We start from the raw sequence: 21841 nt of genomic DNA on the forward strand, positions 1-21841 counted from the left end.
GCAGCTCATGCAGCTCAATATCAAAAAAACAAACAACCCAGTCCAAAAATGGGCAGAAGTCCTAAATAGACATTTCTCCAAAGAAGATATACAGATTGCCAACAAACACCTGAAAAGATGCTCAACATCACTAATCATCAGAGAAATGCAAATCAAAACTACAATGAGGTATCACCTCACACCGGTCAGAATGGCCATCATCAAAAAGTCTACAAACAATAAATGCTGGAGAGGGTGTGGACAAAAGGGAACCCTCTTGCACTGTTGGTGGGAATGTAAATTGATACAGCCACTATGGAGAACAGTATGGAGGTTCCTCCAAAAACTAAAAATACAACTACCATACGACCCAGCAATCCCACTACTGGGCATGTATCCTGAGAAAACCGGGGTTGTTTTTTATTGCAGCCTAACCTATCCTCTCTTGACTGACAATTGGCAACACATTTATTTGGGAAGAAAACATTTTTGCTCCTAGACATGACTAAGCAAACTGCTTTTTTCCACACACAAATGAATTATGTTCAGGTGTCACTCCGCATAACTGACTGTGCCATGCCAACTTTCTCTATACTACATGCGGTGAAATTCTTCCCTTGCAAGGAAGAAACCTAGCATCTGTTGTACTTGAACAGGAAAACAGCTTCTGGCTGGCTGTCCACAGTGCTGAATCGGGAATAAAATCTGTCTGGCTGTTTGTCTCCTGGATTGTAGGACTTTGGAGGAACGTGAGCAGCTAGACTTACTCATATAATTGTTATCTTATCCTCCTTTTTCTCTTGGCTCATGCATTAGAAAGTATAGAGTGAAGTGACAACTTGGGACAGGTATAGTTGTTAAATCATCACTTGGGACTTTCCAGAGCAAACACAGCAACTCCTCTGTCTTATTAACAGCAAGAAAGACTGAAGGGTGGAGAAAATAATCCTCACTTCCACAGACTTGGTAATTCTCTGAGAGATTCAACCATATTTCTGGAATTCTTGTTTCCCTGCCTTTACATATGAATATTGTTTTATATTTTAAATGCTTTAAAAAATGCTGCATCCTTAGAAGTCATTTTTGTTGCCTTTTTTCAGTAAATGATTACAATGAAAATTACATTTCATATTCTCTAATGGTAAGGAGTAGGAAACTGGGATGAAATATGTAGTTTTAGTGACAACTAAGAGAGATATATGAAAAAATATTATTTTCAATTTGTTTACACCATCCTCAAGAGTACTGGTCTTGAGTTTGTTCTTATTTTTTTACATTAGTTTTACTCTCTTGGTGTTAAGAGTGAAAAATTATGATCAAAAGTTGACGTATGGATTGTGGAATACAAAAGACTATTAACTGCAGAAAAAGTACAAATAATCTTCATTCAAAAGCTTTGTTAAATGTATTAATATGGATTATTTTTAGGTTTGAATAAATATAAACAAATATATATATTTGTTTATATATATAATATATATATAATATATATATAAACATATATATATAAATAAATAAATAAATAAATAAATATATATATATATATATATTTTGGGGGGGAACAGTTTTCCTTTATTTTTTTCACAAATTAAGTCAGAGGACCTAGAGACCAGGTGTGTAGCACCGAGTGTCCTGTTGCAGCAGGTACTTCTCAGATACCTTGTCTTCCAACCCAGCCCTCTGACATATCCAGTTTTTTTTTTGACAAGTGCAATCATTTCAACAACAGGGCCGTTCAGATCCACTTCATTTATTCAGAAGCTCTTCCGAGAGGATCTCTGCTTGACTGCTTCAAGGATCTCCCTGCTGGTAATGGCTTTTCTGTGGTTATAGAAGGACAGTCTCACTGCCTCCAGACTAACCTGTTCCAGTTGCTAATCCTTCAGAAAGCCCAGTGCATCCAAGACCCAGGAACACCTGCTGAAGTCTGGGTGGGTTTGCTTTAGGATTTTCCCCATGAAACTAAAATAGGTCTCCTCCTTCCTCCTCCTCCTCTTCCCAAAGGTGGAACTGGCCCATTCGTATTTCTTTTTGGCTGGGATATAAATTGTAGTCTTCTTAGGAAATTGTAGTCCATGAAGTAAATGAAGTGCACATGGAAGGCTTAATCCATATACATCTAGCTCAGACCACTGGCCTAATGATTGAAATATATATATGCTAGTTGTTGAGTAATACTTTGAATAAAAATCAATAAAGTAGGTTAAAGAAGATAGAATGTGTCAGGGGTTCTGCTTTATATAGGGTGATCAGGAACAGTGTCTCTGATGAGTGATATTTCAGTAGAGAACTAAAAGAAATATGGAAGCTTAGGAGGAAAACATTATGGACAGAGAGACTGTCAAGTGCAAAGGCATTGAAACTAGAGGGTCATTTATCCATTCTAATAGTGAACTGAGCAGGGAGAAATAGAGGTGAAATTAGTGAGGCAGATGGGGAGCTGATCTGTGGGTCTTGTCTACCATGCTGAAGAGTGGACTTCAGCTGCAGGAATAGGAAACCGTTGGAGTTCTTAGTTACAATGACTTGGTCTGACTTTCAGATTGGAGAGGTCACTGGCTATTGGATAAGCAGGTGATAGACTTTAGGGACAAGGTCTGAAACAGAGAAACCAATCTGGAGGCTATTTTAATAGTTCAGGTAAGGGAACTTGGTGGCTTGGAGGTGGGTGGAATTGATGGAGACAGAAAGAAAAGATGTGGATATTAAAAGTAGATCCAACAGAATTAGCTGATAGATTCTTATGGGATGTAAGAGGAAGAGAGGAGCCAAAAAATGATTTCAAGTGTTTTGTCCTAAACAGCTGGAATTGTGGAGTTGATACTTTCTCATAGGAAATGTTGCTGGAGGAGTAAGTATGCAGAGAGATTGTGTGGTAGCTGAATGGGGACCTGAGGTCAAGGGGAGTGATGGCTAAACGTGGGTGGCATACCACATGCTTGTCTAGTGATGGAATGATCTGGTGAGAGGGAACAATTGATGATGCAAAAGAGGGAAGAAAGTCCTTGAGTAGGTGAGAGATGGGATTTATTAAAGCAGAGCGGAGGCTGGGCTGTGACAGGAATGCAGAGGGCAGCAGAGTATAGGAGTATTGATGCAGGGGGTTAGGTAGAATTGATGGTGGTGGAAAAACTGGGGACTTCTCTTTTTACAACTTCTAGTTTCTCACTTATATGTGAAGCCAGGTCCTCCACTGTGGGAGAGGAAGGAGGAAAGGCACGTGTATCATTTTGCTGGGGCTGCCAATAACACATACCACAGACGAGGTAGCCTAAACAACTGAAATTTTTTTCCTCACAGTTCGGGAGACTAGAATTTCGGGATCAAGGTATCAGCCAGATTGGTTTCTTCTAAGCCCTCTCTCCTTGGCTTGGTCATCTGTGCCCTGTGTCTTCACATGGTTTTCCTTCTGTGTCTGTGTCCTAACCTCCTCTTCTTATAAAAATACCAGTCACATTAATTTAGGGCCCATCCTTATTGCTTCATTTTAACTTAATTACCTCTTTAAAGAGCCTATCTCCAAATACAGTCACATTCTGAGGTACTGAGGATTCGAATTTTAACATATAAATTTGGGGGACACAATTCAATCCATAAAAAGGTATTTGAAGTTTGAGGAAAGTATGATATAATTCTTGAGAATGGGCTCGGGACATTTAGGATTGTATGGCAATGTTTCAGTTAATGCTATAAACATGTTCAGCCACAGTCACAGCATTGTAATATTCATAACACTTAAGAAACTCAAGGGATAACTTAAGTTTAAAGTTTTAATAACTCTATTCATGCCAATTAAATGTAAAAACTATTTTCTGTACATATACTCTAGTTGTATAGAAGATAAAAAAGAAAATAATAATAGTAGCTCTAGATTCCTTTACTATGCATACATATGTTCTAGGTATTTTTACCAAGTGATTTGCATTTGTTATTTCATAAATTATGCCCACAGAGGGTCAAAATTAGAAAACTAGAAAAGCGGGGGAGATAGGTAGAGTGAACTCTCTACATCTTTCATCCCATGACCTTCAGACTAAAGTCCAGCTTCTGCTACTCTCTACAACAGTCTTATATTCAGTATGAAAAGTCTATGTGCATTCTCTGCTTTGGGTATTTGATACATAATATACATTTTTTTCAAAATTTATTTATAGTTTGTCTTTAAATCCAGATTTAATGTTTTCCACAAATATCTTGATTTTATTTTACAGTTCATTTTAGCAAATTTAAAAATTGTTTATACAAATAGAGGGGAGTCTCTTTGGCTTTCTTAAAACTTATCCATAATCACTCAGTATGCGATGTTTAATTTTATTACTGTAATGTTTAAAATACAGTAGAAAATGAAGAAAACACATAGCAAATATTTAAGTAGGAGACTAACATACATGGTTTCAACATACGTTTTTGTACTATTGATGGGGCATCCTCTGAAACTCATGGTCATGCTATATGATCAAATATAATCAGCAGTGGTTAAAAATATTATTCAGAATGTTATTTTTAAGAGAGGTGGGACCAATTCTAAGATGGTGGAGTAGAAGGACGTGCGCTCACTCCCTCCTGCGAGAGCACCGGAATCACAGCTAACTGCTGAACAATCATTGACAGGAAGACACTGGAACTCACCAAAAAAGATACCCCACATCCAAAGACAAAGGAGAAGCCACAGTGAGATGGTAGGAGGGGTGCAATCACAGTAAAATCAAATCCCATAACCACTGGTTGGGTGAGTCACAAACTGGAGAACACTTATACCACAGAAGTCCACCCACTGGAGTGAAGGTTCTGAGCCCCACGTCAGGCTTCCGAACCTAGGGGTCCAGCAACGGGAGGAGGAAGTCCAAGAGACTCAGACTTTGAAGGCTAGCAGGATTTGATTGCAGGACCTTGACAGGACTGGGGGAAATAGAGACTCCAATCTTGGAGGACACACACTACAGATGTCCGTAGTGTGTGCATTAGGACCCAGAGGGAAGGAGCAGTGACCCCCTAGGAGACTGAACCAGACCTACCTGCTAGTGTTGGAGGGTCTCCTGAAGAGGCAGGGGGTGTCCTTGTCCCCGTGGTGAGCCACGGGGACAAGGACACTGGCAGCAGAAGTTCTGGTAAGTACTCCTTGGCATGAGCCTTCCCAGAGTCCGCCATTAGCCCCACCAAAGAGCCTGCAGCCTCCAGTGCTGGGTCGCCTCAGGCCAAACAACCAACAGGGAGGGAACTCAGCCCCACCCATCAGCAGATAAGGGGATTAAAGTTTTACTGAGCTCTGTCCACAGCTAGTCCCTCCCTTCAGGGAGCTTGCACAAGCCTCTTAGCCTCATCCACGAGAGGGCAGACAGCAGAAGCAAGAAGAGCTACAATCCTGCAGCCTGTGGAACAAAAACCACATTCACAGAAAGACAGACAAAAGGAAAAGGCAGAGGACTGTGTACCAGATGAAGGAACAAGATAAAACCCCAGATAAACAACTAAATGAAGTGGAGACAGGCAACCTTCCAGGAAAAGAATTCAGAATAATGATAGTGAAGATGATACAGCACCTCAGAAAAAGAATGGAGGCAAAGATTGAGAAGATGCAAGAAATGTTTAACAAACACCTAGAAGAATTAAAGAACAAACACCTAGAAGAATTAAAGAACAAACAGAGATGAACAATACAATAACTGAAATGAAAGATACAGTAGAAGGAATCGATAGCAGAATAACTGAGGCAGAAGAATGGATAAGTGACCTGGAGGACAGAATGATGGAATTCACTGCTGCAGAACAGAATAAAGAAAAAAGAATGAAAAGAAATGAAGACAGCCTAAGAGACCTCTGGGACAGTAAATGCACCAACATTCCCATTATAGGGGTCCCAGAAGGAGAAGAGAGAGAGATAGGACCTGAGAAAATATTTGAAGAGATTATAGTCGAAAACTTCCTTAACATGGGAAAGGAAATAGCCACCCAAGTCCAGGAAGCGCTGAGAGTCCCAGGCAGGATAAATCCAAGGAGAAACACGCCGGGACACATAGTAATCAAACTGACGAAAATTAAAGACAAAGAAAAATTATTAAAAGCAACAAGGGAAAAACGACAAATAACATACAAGGGAACTCCCATAAGGTTAACAGCTGATTTCTCAGCAGAAACTCTACAAACCAGAAGGGAGTGGCACGATACATTTAAAGTGATGAAAGGGAAGAACCTACAACCAAGATTACTCTACCCGGCATCTAATCTCATTCAGATTAGATGGAGAAATCAGAAGCTTTATAGACAAGTCAAAGCTAAGAGAATTCAGCACCACCAAACGAGCTCTACAATAAATGATAAAGGAACTTCTCTAAGCGGGAAACACAAGAGAAGGAAAACACCTACCAAAACAAACCCAAAACAATTAAGAAAATGGTAATAAGACCATACATACTGATAATTACCTTAAATGTGAGTGGATTAAATGCTCCAACCAAAAGATACAGGCTTGCTGAATGGATACAAAAACCAGGCCCATATATATGCTTTCTACAAGAGACCCACTTCAGACCTAGGGACACATACAGACTGAAAATGAGGGGATGGAAAAAGATATTCCATGCAAATGGAAATCGAAAGAAAGCTGGAGTGGCAATACACATATCAGATAAGATAGAAGTTAAAATAAAGAATGTTGCAAGAGACAAGGAAGGACACTACATAATGATCAGGGGATCAATCCAAGAAGAAGATTTAACAATTATAAATATATATGCACCCCTCATAGGAGCACCTCAATACATAAGGCAACTGCTAAGAGCTATAAAAGAGGAAATCGACAGTAACACAGTAATAGTGGGGGACTTTAACACCTCATTTACACCAATGGACAGATCATCCACACAGAAAATTAATAAGGAAACACAAGCTTTTAATGACACAACAGACCAGATAGATTTAATTGATATTTATAGGACATTCCATCCGAAAACAGCAGATTACCCTTTCTTCTCAAGTGCACACAGAACATTCTCTAGGATAGATCACGTCTTGGGTCACAAATCAAGCCTTGGTAAATTTAAGAAAATTGAAATCATATCAAGCATCTTTTTTGACCACAATGCTATGAGATTAGAAATGAATTACAGGGAAAAAAAAACCCCATAAAAAACGCAGACACATGAGGCTAAAGAATACATTACTAAATAACCAAGAGATCACTGAAGAAATCAAAGAGGAAATCAAAAAATACCTAGAGACAAATGACAATGAAAATACGACAATCCAATACCTATGGGATGCAGCAAAAGCAGTTCTAAGAGGGAAGTTTATAGCAATACAATCCTACCTCAAGAAACAAGAAAAATCTCAAATAATCTAACCTTACACCTAAAGGAACTAGAGAAAGAACAACAAACAAAGCCCAAAGTTAGTAGAAGGAAAGAAATCATAAGGGTCAGAGCAGAAATAAATGAAATAGAAACAAAGAAAGCAATAGCAAATATCAATAAAACTAGAAGCTGTTCTTTGAGAAGATAAACAAAATTGATAAATCTTCAGCCAGACTTATCAAGAAAAAGAGGGAGAGAACTCAAATCACTAAAATTAGAAATGAAAAAGGAGAAGTTACAATGGATACCGCAGAAATACAAAGCATCATAAGAGACTACTGTAAGCAACTCTGTGCCAGTAAAATGGGCACCCTGGAAGAAATGGACAAATTCTTAGAAAGGTATAACCTTCCAAGACTGAACCAGGAAGAAATAGAAAATATGAACAGACCAATCACAAGTAATGAAATTGAAACTGTGATTAAAAATCTTCCAACAAACAAAAGTCCAGAACCAGATGGCATCACAAGTGAATTCTATCAAACATTTAGAGAAAAGCTAACACCCATCCTTCCCAAACTCTTCCAAAAAGTTGAAGACCGCGATAGAGAAAGGCCCACGCACCGCGATGAAGAGCGGTCCCCGCACCGCGATGAAGAGTGGCCCCCGCTTGCCGCAACTGGAGAAAGCCCTCGCACGAACCGAAGACCCAACACAGCCAAAAATAAATAAATAAATAAATAAATAAATAAATAAGAAAATCCTTAAAAAAAAAAAAAAAAAAAAAAAGTTGAAGAGGAAGGAACACTCCCAAACTCATTTTACAAGGCCATCATCACCCTGATACCAAAACCAGACAAAGATACTACAAAAAAAGAAAATTACAGACCAATATCACTGATGAATATAGATGCAAAAATCCTCAACAAAATACTAGCAAACAGAATCCAGCAACACATTAAAAGGATCATGCACCATGATCAAGTGGGATTTATCTCAGGGATGCAAGGATTCTTCAATATATGCAAATCAATCAATGTGATACACCATATTAACAAACTGAAGAATGAAAACCATATGAACGTCTCAATAGATGCAGAAAAAGCTTTCAACAAAATTCAACACCCATTTATGATAAAAACTCTCCAGAAAGTGGGCATAGATGGAACCTACCTCAACATAATAAAGGCCATATACAACAAATCCAAAGCAAGCATCATTCTCAATGGTGAAAAACTGAAATCATTTCCTCTAAGATCAGGAACAAGACAAGGATGTGCACTCTCGCCACTGTTATTCAACATAGTTTTGGAAGTCCTAGCCATGGCAATCAGAGAAGAAAAAGAATTAAAAGGAGTACAAATTGGGAAAGAAGAAGTAAAACTGTCACTGTTTGCAGATGACATGATACTATATATAGATAATCCTAAAGATGCCACCAGAAAACTACTAGAGCCAATCAATGAGTTTGGTAAAGTTGCAGGATACAAAATTAATGCACAAAAATCTCTTGCATTCCTATACACTAACAACAAAAGATCAGAAGGAGAAATTAAGGAAACAATCCCATTCACCAGTGCAATAAAAAGAATAAAATACCTAAGAATAAACCTACCTAAGGAGGTAAAAGACCTGTACTCAGAAAACTATAAAACACTGATGGAAGAAATCAAAGATGACACAAACAGATGGAGAGATATATCATGTTCTTGGATTGGAAGAATCAATATTGTGAAAATGACTATACTACCCAAAGCAATCTACAGATTCAATGCAATCCCTATCGAATTACCAATGGCATTTTTTACAGAACTAGAGCAAACAATCTTAAAATCTGTATGAAGACACAAAAGACCCCGAATATCCAAAGCAATCTTGAGGGAAAAAAACGGAGCTGGAGGAATCAGACTCCCTGACTTCAGACTATACTACAAAGCTACAGTAATCAAGACAATATGGTACTGGCAGAAAAAACAGAAATATAGATCAATGGAACAGGATAGAAAGCCCAGAGAAAAACCAGTCAACTACTCTATGGCAAAGGAGGCAAGGATATACAATGGAGAAAAGACAGTCTCTTCAATAAGTGGTGCTGGGAAAACTGGACAGCTACATATAAAAGAATGAAATTAGAACACTCCCTAACACCATACACAAAAATAAACTCAAAATGGATTGATGACCATTTTGTAAGACTGGACACTATAAAACTCTTCGAGGAAAACATAGGAAGAACACTGTTTGACATAAATCACAGCAAGACCTTTTTTGACCCACCTCCTATAGTAACGGCAATAAAAACAAAAATAAACAAATGGGACCTAGTGAAACTTAAATACTTTTGCACAGCAAAGGAAACTGTAAACAAGACGAAATGACAACCCTGAGAATGGGAGAAAGTATTTGCAAATGAATCAACGGACAAAGGATTAATCTCCAAAATATATAAACAGCTCATGTAGCTCAATATTAGAAAAACAAATGACCCAATTAAAAAATGGGCAGAAGACCTAAATAGACATTTCTCCAAAGAAGACATACAGATGGCCAAGAGGCACATGAAAAGCTGCTCACCATCACTAATTATTAGAGAAATGCAAATCAAAACTACAATGAGGTGTCACCTCACACCAGTTAGAATGGGTATCTTCAGAAAATCTACAAACAACAAATGCTGGAGAGGGTGTGGAGAAAAGGGAACCCTCTTGCACTGTTCGTGGGAATGTAAATTCATACAGCCACCATGGAGAACAGTATGGAGGTTCCTTAAAAAACTAAAAATAGAACTACCATACGACCCAGCAATCCCATTACTGGGCATATACCCTGAGAAAACCATAATTCAAAAAGAGGCATGTACCACAATGTTCATTGCTGCACTATTTACAATAGCCAGGACATGGAAGCAACCTAAGTGTCCATTGACAGATGAATGGGTAATGAAGATGTGGCACATATATACAATGCAATATTACTCAGCCATAAAAAGAAATGAAACTGAGTTATTTGTAGAGATGTGGATGGACTTAGGGATTGTCATACAGAGTGAAGTAAGTCAGAAAGAGAAAAACAGATATCGTATATTAACGCATATATGTGGAATCTAGAAAAATGTTACAGATGATCCGGTTTGTAAGGCAGAAATAGAGATACAGATGTAGCGAACAAATGTATGGACACCAACAGGGGAAAGCGGGGTGGAGGGGTGGTGGTGGCGGGATGAATTGGGAGATTGGTATTGACATATATACACTAATATGTATAAAATAAATAATAAGAACCTGCTTATAAATAAAATTCCAAAAAAATAAGAGGTAAATGAGAGAGAGGAATAAATTGTATATGGTATAATGTTTAAATTATCTTTCTCAATACAAATTAATTTGTTAGACATTTCTCTATACTTTCTCAATACCTAGAAATTTGTCAGATGGCTTTACTTTTACTTCTTGGCAGGCATCCCTTGAATCCTTAAAATGAATGAAATTTTATGCTGCAAGTTGTACCACAGTGTACTTTTCTTTCACTCATTTCACACAATGAGACTTGGGATTTTACCAACTTTGAATGCTTATCTGTACTCATAGCCATTTGGGTTGCATGCCATTTGAAAACCAGATGAATACTATGGATTCTTTAGAAAAATTCAAAGCTTTGCATGTACGTTCAAAACATTGCATCCAGATTCAAGCAATTCATGGATTCCCATAAGACAGCCTGTGAATATCCATGGACTTCAAATTATAGTGCTTCTACACTAACGGTAATAGCCTGGTTATACCAATTATGACTTATCTTGATGGAATATAATATATAACAGGAACAGGGGGATGTTTATGATGAACTAAAGCATGAAGAAAGCAAAACACAAAGTTATATATGTACTATGATTACAATGATATAAACTACACATCTCGACAAAAATTTTTTTTTTAATTAATTTATTTATTTATGGCTGTGTTGGGTCTTCGTTTCTGCGCGAGGGCTTTCTCTAGTTGCGGCAAGCGGGGGCCACTCTTCATCGCGGTGCGCGGGCCTCTCACTGTCATGGCCTCTCTTGTTGCGGAGCACAGGCTCCAGACGCGCAGGCTCAGTAGTTGTGGCTCACGGGCCTAGTTGCTCCGCGGCATGTGGGAATCTTCCCCGACCAGGGCTCGAACCCGTGTCCCCTTCATTGGCAGGCAGATTCTCAACCACTGCGCCACCAGGGAAGCCCACGACAAAAATATTTTTAACTCATATAAAACAAAAGTAGCTGTCTAAAAGTAGTAGGATTATGAAAATTTTTCTTTTAAAAATTCCTTATTTTTAAAAATGCTATATTGTTTTGTATTAAAAATAATATAGTAATATGAGAAACCTACAGAAGAGATAATGTATAACCTGGACAAATGCAATCATTCTTTAGGTGCTCATTGAACATCATTCTTTTTTTATTATCTTTTATCATCTTCCTTTTTGTTCTCTTGACTGAAGCTAAAATAATCATTAAAAAAAATTCAGTCTGGTTATACCATCTCTGCAATTAAAGCTACTCAGTAGCTTCTGACTATAGTCTCCAAGTCTCCTTTTCATGAGATGGCCTTTGCCCATCTCCCTACATTTCCCCCACTTCACCAGCCTTTCCCAGAAAAAGCCTACTCCTCCTTGCCTCTCTGCCTGTGCACTTGACTTTGCACATGCATCCTCTTGTCCTCCTGCTCTCCTCTCCTAAATCTTACTCATCCTTTAGATTTCAGCTCCAACTTTATTTGTTAAGGAAAGATCCTATTTATTCTCCAGCCTGAGAACAGTACTGCATTATTCACACTTACAGGCATTCTGATTTTAATTTCATAGATTTTTTTTGTGGAATGAATGACTAATAAACCCACAAGACAGTTCATATTTTTTGTAAAACATTAAAATATTAAAAACATGGAGTTTTATTTTTATATATGTAGATAATACTGAGAGCAAAGCATTCCAATTGACTAATTTAATCAATATGGGCAACCCACTCCCATAATATTAACATATGTAAGGCAAGTCCTCTTCAAGATAGTACAGTAAGGAAATTACAAAGGTAGAGAAAGTGCTCGAGTGGAGAAGGTATTTTATAACACTTACAGTTTATTTCTTGAGATTTAGGCTGATAATATGACCCCAAAACATCCAGCAATTTTCAAAGGTTCAGAGAAAATGAAAGTCAATTAAGTTAAAAAAAAAAATTGAGTCAAACATGTTATTTGTTGTCATGTGGACACAATAGCTAACTGATTGAATCTGTATTTCTTTAAAGTTACATAAGTACTGCCTTAGGTCATTTCACACTTGGGGGTTCAAGAGGAAAGACAAATTAGCTCAGTGGGTGCTAATCTCAACATCATCTCTATGGTTGGAATAGCACTTCTGAGTGTTCATATAGAAGTTCAGCCTTCTTGAACTATTTCCAGGTTTACCAACCAGAAAGTGTTGGTACAAGTTTACGTAGCTTCATTCCTGTGGACTTAACATTTAAGGAATGGTGGTCTATATCACATCCTGCATTTTGCTTCAAATAGCCTTAGTACAACAAAGATCATGAAATTACACTGTTTTTAGTTTTAATTTCAAATATTCTTGGAAGCTTTACTTTAGTAGATCCTATTCTGTAATCTTATATTGGTCACAATATAATATGCAAATAGGAAAATACATATATTTGTTTAAAACCATAATATCCAACCTGACATTTTTAATCTCATGAGATTACCCAGGAGGGGACTTCCCTGGTGGGGCAGTGGTTAAGAAACCGCCTGCCAGTGCAGGGGACACGGGTTCGATCCCTGGTCCAGGAAGATCCCACATGCTGCAGAGCAACTAAGCCCGTGCGCCACAACTACTGAGCCTACTCTCTAGAGCCCGCAAGCCACAACTACTGAGCCCACATGCCGCAACTACTGAAGCCTGCAAACCCTAGAGCCTGTGCTCCGCAACAAGAGAAGCCACCGCAATGAGAAGCCCCTGCACCGCAACGAAGAGTAGCCCCCGCTCACCGCAACTAGAGAAAGCCCGTGCGCAGCAACGAAGGCCCAAAAATAAATAAAATTAAATCTTTAAAAAAAAAAAAAAGAGGGCTTCCCTGGTGGCGCAGTGGTTGAGAATCTGCCTGCCAATGCAGGGGACACGGGTTCGAGCCCTGGTCTGGGAGGATCCCACATGCCACGGAGCAACTGGGCCCGTGAGCCATAATTACTGAGCCTGCGCGTCTGGAGCCTGTGCTCCGCAGTGGGAGAGGCCGCGATGGTGAGAGGCCCGCGCACCGCGATGAAGAGTGGCCCCCGCTCGCCGCAACTGGAGAAAGCCCTCGCACAGAAACGAAGACTCAACACAGCCATAAATTAAATAAATAAATATAAATAAATAAAAAAAAAAAAAAAAAAAGAAAGAAAAAAAGATTACCCAGGAAATGGATGAGCTGCTAAAATATTAAGGCTAACAAATCATCAATTCAATGGCGTTTTATGGGTCACCCTGACCAGAAGAACTGTTAACCATTTTGTTCCCTTCATTCTGTAAATCAAGACTTTCAAAGGTTTTGCAGCTTAGAATGCATCCAAGGCAGTAATCTGAAAGTTTTCAATTTTCTTACCAGGTACCATCACCTAAACCTGCTGAATGCTGAGTAGATATCTAATGATTGCTATTCACCAAAGGGCAATTAGGATTCTGGTCTCAAAATGTTTAATAACATATTTGAGAGATGGAAACTTTTATTATTTGTTTCAATTGTTCTTAATTTTAAAATTGTATTTTTGTAAATATTTAAAAGTTCATAGAATAAAAGGTTTCTATGCATATCTAAATAGTAAGGAAAAAAACACTTAGGTTTGAAACCAAAAAATTGGATCACGTCTACTTGAATTCCATCTAAGAGCCCTAACAGCCAGGTATTTTTTCATAAATTATAGACAGCTTGATTCAGACTATACACATAGCAGTTAAATGGAACAATGTATCTGAAGAGAGGCATTCCCTTTCTTTCTATACATTTATTGCTTCTTAAACAAATTTTGCTTCACTTTCAGGTGTAAGGGATGAAATTCCTCTCTCCTCCTTAAACCTATTTGCTTTGCAAATGTACTAATGCACTTTATTCTAACAGTTAAAGAAGAAGTGCTTTATCAGTAGCTAGAACAATTTCACTTTCCAGAAATGTGATTATATTCAAGTTCATTAGGTGAACCATGCAGTTAGGGATATCAATCTTCCCTTTCGGTACCTGAAGAAACTTCTGACAGTGGGTGATTTGGCGAGATAAGCTCTACACAAATTTAACTTCCTGTTCAGTTTCTTAGCACCTTAATTTTCTTACAGCTTTTAAAAAACACATGTGCAAGAGGAGTAGCCAAATCCAAAGAATGCAAGTGTTTGTATAAATACTTGTTATAAGTACTGTTGTGTTGCAATAGACAGCTCCAATGATTAAATGGCTAGGTTTTTATACAATATTTTAGATGAATGCAAAGATTTACAGCAAACAAATTATATTCATGTGGCTTAAAGGATTAGAAAATATTTACTTTTGTGAGAAAATCATTGAACTTTTGGTCTTTTTCTTTACACTTTAAAATAAAACTGTACCTATCTCACTGCTGATATTAGAACTAATTTGTTAAAAGAACTAAACTTAAACTAGCACAGGGAGCAGAGTACCTTCTGATTTCCTTAATAAAATGTCTATAGCAGCATCTAGTTTTGTTCAGAAAAGGTGGGCCATTTTTCTATATGAGTAGTTATAATTTAAATAGTATTAGCTTTCATGTCATAAAAATATGAGACCTTTTCTCACTTCCTCTACCTAGTAGTAACTTGAAGATATTCCTATTCACAGTATAAAGCAAAAAAGAATCCACCATAAAGTTTTATGTATTTTTACTCCTTTTTCTCTTTTATGTTTCACCTTCCTCATATAGCCAGCAAGCACTGAAAATAATTCAACACTTGTATTAACGTATGAACTTCAGGGTTTTTTTGGGGGGGTGGGGTGGGGAAATGAGAGTTAATGATGTACACATTCATACTGTGCTTGTAAATGCTTTATTATTCCCAGAAGTAGGGGACTTTGCCCAGTGGGTAAGTGGTATTTCTTGGAGAAATATAGTGTTGGGTTGGAAGCTTATTGAATAAATACTATACAACTTAACTATTTTTTCTTGAACAAGTATCTATGAAACTCCATATTTTTGGTGGACTAAATATCAGTTTCAATTTCACTTAACAAATATTTATTGAGGACCTACTATATGCAACTTATGATACTCAAATGAGTCAAATATCCAAAGAACTTTAGCTGGTGAGTCAGGTTCACCTGGAATATGCAGGGGAAGAGTGTTCAGAAAGGGATCTTATGTGCATATCACAGTGAATAGGATGGATCAAAGAGAGTAAGTAGTTAATCCAAGTTCATACAGTAAATAAATGGCAAAATGGGACTTCAGAACACAAATTTTGTCTGAGTTAAAGCCAAAGTGGCTTTCATTGAATTGTATTGACTTTTGTATTAGTTTCCTATTGTTAATGTAGCAAATGATTATAAACTTAGTGTCTTTAAACAACACAGAGTTATTAGCTTGCAGTTCTGGAGGTTGCAAGGGCAACGTTCCATCTAGAAGCCCTAGGAAGTATCCGTTTTCTTGTCTTTTTATAGCATCTAGAGGCCACTTACATCCCTTGACCTGTGGCCTCTTCCTTGAATCATTTCAAACCTCTGCTTTCTTCATCACACCTCTTTCTCTCACTCTGACCCTCCTCTTCCCTTTTCACAAGGACCCTTGTGATTGCATTGGATTCACCTGGATAATCCAGGATTATCTCCCATTTCAAAAACCTTAACTTCTTTACAACACTGAAGTCCCTTTTGCTGTGTAAGGTAACATATTCACAAATTCCAGGGATTAGGGTGTGCTTGTCTTTGGGGAGGCCATTATTCAGCCTACCACAACTCTCTAGAGCCTAGTTCATTCCTACTTAATTTTGCCATTGGAATTTATCTTTCAATCTTCTTTTTGCATCCTAACTTTCCACTTATTTCTAGTTATCCTTATTTCTCTAAGATTATGACCCTGTTTAGCAAAAAAAAAAAAAAAGCCACAATTTTTCTTTGTTTTACCTTCATACTGCTTGAGATTCTGCCATGCTTCTAATAATGAATATTTCTTGGTAGTGGTAATTCCTGGATTTTAATTTCTGATGTAATCCGTCTGTTTCTTGAGAAGGACTTTGAGGAAAAGTTTTAATTTTGACAGAGATAGAAACAAAGGGAGAGTATTTTATTTTGAAGGATTTTGATGAACAAAGGCCCAGAGCAAGATATATAAGGTAGAACCAAATAAAATAATGTTACCTAGTCTATAGGGAACATTTGATAGTCTGTAGGATGAGAGAGGAAGAGTAAAATATGGGAGCCATTTTTCAAAAGCCCTCAAATTAATCAGTAGTATACTTATATAATATGATTGATGGAAAAAATGATTATTATTGCAAAATTAAGTTTTCTACAAATCCATTACTGATAAAATGTGTTTACTGTGTGGTAAATGCTCATTTTTAAAAAGCTTGCTCTTTTTATACACTGACCTTTAAAATTCCAAAAACGTCTTTCAAAAACAATTGTACTATTTATTATTTAGAAACAGATACACACACACACCCCAACACATTAGCAGGACCTCATGCAATGCTGGCTATAAAACAGGATTGGAACACTATAGGCATATACTTTTGAACAAGGGTTTATTTATTCTGCTTATCTCATTATGTAGTTCTAGTGATTTTTAATACTACTGAATGGTTTTTTGAATGTCTGAATGTGGAAATTAGTCTATATGTAAACTGTCAGGTAGTAAATGCCCAATGGGCCATCTATATACTCACTTCTGTTGTATTCGTCTTGTGTAGAACTACTCATATTTATGTAACAAAAATCAACTTAATTTTACAGTCATTAAGGAACAGCTATGAAAGTATTTAATAGCTATAAATTAACCTTGGAGCAAAAGTTTTAAATTATTAAATTTAAGCTCCCAATAGAAATGAACTATTTTGTCATTCATTAGATTAAAATGATTAAATTCCTTCTCTCGTGTCTCATATTCACATAGGAAGTTTTGTACTTTTGCTTAACCACAAAATACTTTACCCTCTAGAAGGAAAATAATAATAATCTCATAGCTTTTTAATGAAAGGGACATTGTGTTCTGTATAACTTAATGTTTCCTCTAGATTTACTATTTTAGAAAGGGCTAGAAGTGGAAAATGTTAGATGCTAGTGACTTACAATGACATCATTCTGTAATTAAAATGTGTACTTAATACTTCACTAAGACTTTTAAAACTACAGAGCTTTATCTACTTTCATTTTTTGCTCTCAAAAACTCGAGTTCTTAGAATTTTCATATTGGACATTATTTTCTGAAGTGTGATAAAAAATAAATCCAAACATTTAAGCAAATTTAACTCAGAACTATTTTGCCTACAAAAATTTTCCTAGAGACTGTTTATAAAGAAAAACGTCTATAATGTTTACTGCTTATAAATTTATTTAGCTGATCTTTACTAAGTGCCACATATTTAGGGATGCAGTTTTATAGAGATATGAAGTCTTAAGAGATATAAAAATACATAACATACAGATTTTGTTCTAAGGAGAAAATTGATATACAGTTAAGTACACAGCATGTCATGGGATAACTGCTGATAAAGACATGTAGAGATGCTGTAGAAGCACAGAGGGGTATCACAACAGGTTTTCTGGAGGTAAATTATGTTATCACTAAGCCTTAGGAGCCTTGTTGATTCTGAGTATTTGATTCCTTAGGAGAAGATTGGAATTCTCCTGGCTTAAGTTCTGCAAATGTCCAGAGCAGCAAACTGCAGGCATTATTAATGCAGCATATTTCCAATGAGAGGACTCTAGCCTGTATAATAGCACCGACTCACGATTGATTTTTATATATAAACAATGACTTAGTTGTCTACCTGGAAAAGCAAAGAATGGATGAGTAAAATCCAAGATCACTTTATACTATTTAATTATTTCACTGCTTTCCCTCACTAACTCATTTACTAAAGTTGACCAACAGAATAAAATGGCATCATTTATCATGGTTCCATTCTTATAGTCTTTTAAAGGATCTCTAAAACAGTTACATTTTAATATTGTGAAAACTTGAAATATATAAAAAGATACTGGAGAAATGCTAGACCCAGGATCTCACTGCATTTGTTTTGGCAGTCCTTGTGCTATCTGGATGATCCAGCCTGCACCTACCACCGCAGGTAGATTTAGCTAACCTCTCCCCTAGCATTCTCAGCTTCAGTGGAGCCAACTACCATAAATCTCCATATTCATGAGAGACTATAGTACATGTGAGAACCTTTTGGAAACCACAATTGATATGTTTATACGAGGTTTTATAATAATAGTGCAAAGTTAGTTGCAATGCCTTCCAAATATTTTTCTTCCTCTCAATTCCCAGAAATACACCATGAGATGAACGTGGCCATTCTTTGAATCTAAATTATTTCTAATTCCTTGTCTCATATATATATTCTTTTGTACCTATATATATTTTCCCATTAGGACAATTTTTTCTTCATATCAAATTTTGAAATATTAGTTCTATAGGAACAGTGAGGGATAGTGGTGAAGTATTTGAATTGAGTTTGATATTAGATTACAGCAACTTGACCCTATACTATCTACAGAGTAAATTTTCCATGAATTCATACTGTTACCACAGCAATAACCAAGAAAAATAGAGTTGTGCTATATTGTCTTATCTATGTTTAACCTATGTTTGGACAAAGTTGAATATAGTCCAGTAAAATGTAGCATCAATTACTGATTGGAAATGTGCAAGAGACTTGTAAAGCTTGCTAAACTGAAACAATGTGTATGAATGTATTCATAGGACACTTTCTAATTGGTAGGACAGTTCATAGAACCACAACTGAGTGAAAGCTGGTAACAAAAGAACAAGTGTTGAGCAAAACACAGTCAAGACAGTAAAATGGATGGACATAAAAAACAGAGTGCTAAGACAATGTATTGATCTAATGCATTCTTACCAGAGAGTCCATAGAGATGGAACATTACAGAGTGAATATCACTGAAGGCTCTCCTTGGCAGTGACACATTTTCATTAGCAAAAATAACTACCATAAAAAAGTATCAAGTTTTTCGACATGACATCTGGGTCCTACAATAACCAGAGACCTTCATGATCAAAACTGGCTAGGCTTAGAGCAGGATTTCAAGTGTTTTATTCTGGTTCTTGTCTAGTCTGGCTCACTGTGGCGTAAGACTTTGTGTCACAATGTTAGTGTCAGAAGAGATACTTAAATAGATGTGTCCCTTGCCAGGACTATAAAGTATATGGGTGCTATCCATAGATAGATAATTGTGCTGATGGTTTTATAAGCTGAGTATTAGTGTTGTTTGTAGAAGTGTCAGACTTTCACCTGTCCAACTGGTCTAGCCATCAGTTTATAGATTAATTGAGAACAGTGTGGTCATGGTGTTGAGGGTTAAATGGGAAATCTGTAATTGGGGTACACCACTGGTAGACTGTCAGGTAAGAGAGATCAGGTTAAGAGTCCCACCTTAGGAAGTTATCATTTTCAATTAGAATATTTGACCCTACTGATATTGTTTCTCTGTGCCTAGGAAAATTTTAGGGAGCAGCCAAAAGATTCACATAAATTCATATAAATATAGGAAGGTCCAAGGTCCAAGATGCCATCATGAGATCAGAGCGTGGGGGGAGGACATAAGAAAGAGATTGGGACATGCAAGAGTGTTTATGAATGTGTTAATATACATACATATATCCTGTCTTTATTCATTGAGAGAACCTAGAAACAGTGAAGTGAAGTGTCAAAAGGACACAGGAGCCAACCTAGAAGAGCTCACTATGGCCAAGGCTGGAACAATTCGAGCAACATATAAATTATGACAGTATTTGATTATACCAAGAGAATGATATAAATATCTGTGAGTCCATGCTATTATAAATAAATAAATAATAAGTGAATGGGAAAAGGGACAACTCTTTCTTATAGAAGAATTTCAGTTAAAAGTGTAGAAGAAATGAGGGAAATAGAAAATCACCATTAGGACACCATTGTAATAATTGCTGCAGGCAAGACCCAATGATGGATGCTAAAATTAGTGGACAGAAGTTTAAGGAGAAAGGGGATATTTGCATACTCACAAGCTATCCCTTCCCCAAATCTATCAATTACAAAGAAAAACATAGTAACTTTACAGTGGAGAAACCTGGCAGTTGCCACCTTACAGAATGATCAGTGTGAACATCACCAGACTTATCAAATCTTGAGTTTCTATTATGATGCACTGAGACGTAATGTATATCTGTGGCATCCCCAATGCATAACCTCAATCGAATTTTGAGAAAACACCATACAAACCCAAGTTAAGTGACATTGTACAAAATAACTGACTAGTATTCTTTAAATGTGTCAAGGTCATGAAAGACAAGGAAAGAATGAACAGATACCGCAGAATAAAAGAGATTAAGAAGACATGACAACTAAATGCAATCTGGGATCCTGGATTGGACCTTGAGACAGAATAATGACATTAGTGGAAAAACTGGTGAAAGCTGAATAAATTCTGTAGTTAATAGCATAGTACCAATGTTAATTTCTTAGTTTTGATCATTGTACCACAGTTAGATTTTAACTTAGGGAAAACCAGGTGAAAGGTGTATGGGAACTCTCTGTGCTGTTTCTGCAACTCTTCTGTAAATCCAAAATCATCTCAAAATAAAGTAAAAAGAAATATAAGACTCTAAAGGAAAATAGGAATCATTTTATATGTCATGGAAATGTGAAAAACTGTGGTTTAAGCATACTAGTATTAGGATGCTTTTGGTTGCAAGTAACAGAGAAACCAACTTAATTGTCTAAAATAATTGCTTATTTAACTGAAGAAATCTTTAAAGTAAGGGAGTGCTCAATCAAAATGTTGTTCTATCAAGACTCGAGCTTCTTTTAACTTAGATTCCCTTTAGTTTAGCTTTCCTTCACAAGCCATTTTATCCTCATCCAGGTAATGAGATAGCAACAGGAGTTCTAAGCTGTTCACTAGTGGCCAGAATGAGAGGCCTGCTAACTGCAGTGACTGCCTTTAAAAAGGTAAGGGACTGTCTTTCCCAGATATTCCTAGGAAAACTTCATCCCCCAAAGATCCAACTGGAATAAGTTGGATTGGACGCTCATTACTAAGCCAACTGAAAGTGCAAAGGGAATCATGTAGACTGTTTGTCATAGGCCTAGTTTCTATAAGCAATCGTTGGCCAGGGGATTTCAAATACTATGCCCACTCTGGAGCTGAGCTGAGTGGAGCTGGTTTAAGTAGATGGACTAAAATCAAGGTCTTAGGAAGGGGAAATGATTATTAGGAAGGAATGAAACATTCCAATGTAACACATTTTTTAAAATAAAAATTGTACACATGATCTGGTACTAATAAATAAATATTCTAATATGGAAATGAAAGAAAGAACATCTGAAATTCACACCCT

General features: G+C 36.9%; 1 protein-coding gene and 1 pseudogene across 1 annotated transcript in view; one reads left to right on the top strand and one right to left on the bottom strand.

The window, feature by feature from the left end:
* The window catches only part of SEMA3E (semaphorin 3E), a 266308-nt gene that overhangs the window by 21252 nt on the left and 223215 nt on the right, over positions 1-21841 (top strand). The window lies entirely within an intron of this gene.
* LOC130708620 (histone H2A.N-like) lies at positions 1734-13891 on the bottom strand (annotated as a pseudogene).

The sequence above is a fragment of the Balaenoptera acutorostrata genome, chromosome 7 (assembly GCF_949987535.1).
Source record: "Balaenoptera acutorostrata chromosome 7, mBalAcu1.1, whole genome shotgun sequence".
Taxonomy (NCBI): Eukaryota; Metazoa; Chordata; class Mammalia; order Artiodactyla; family Balaenopteridae; genus Balaenoptera; species Balaenoptera acutorostrata.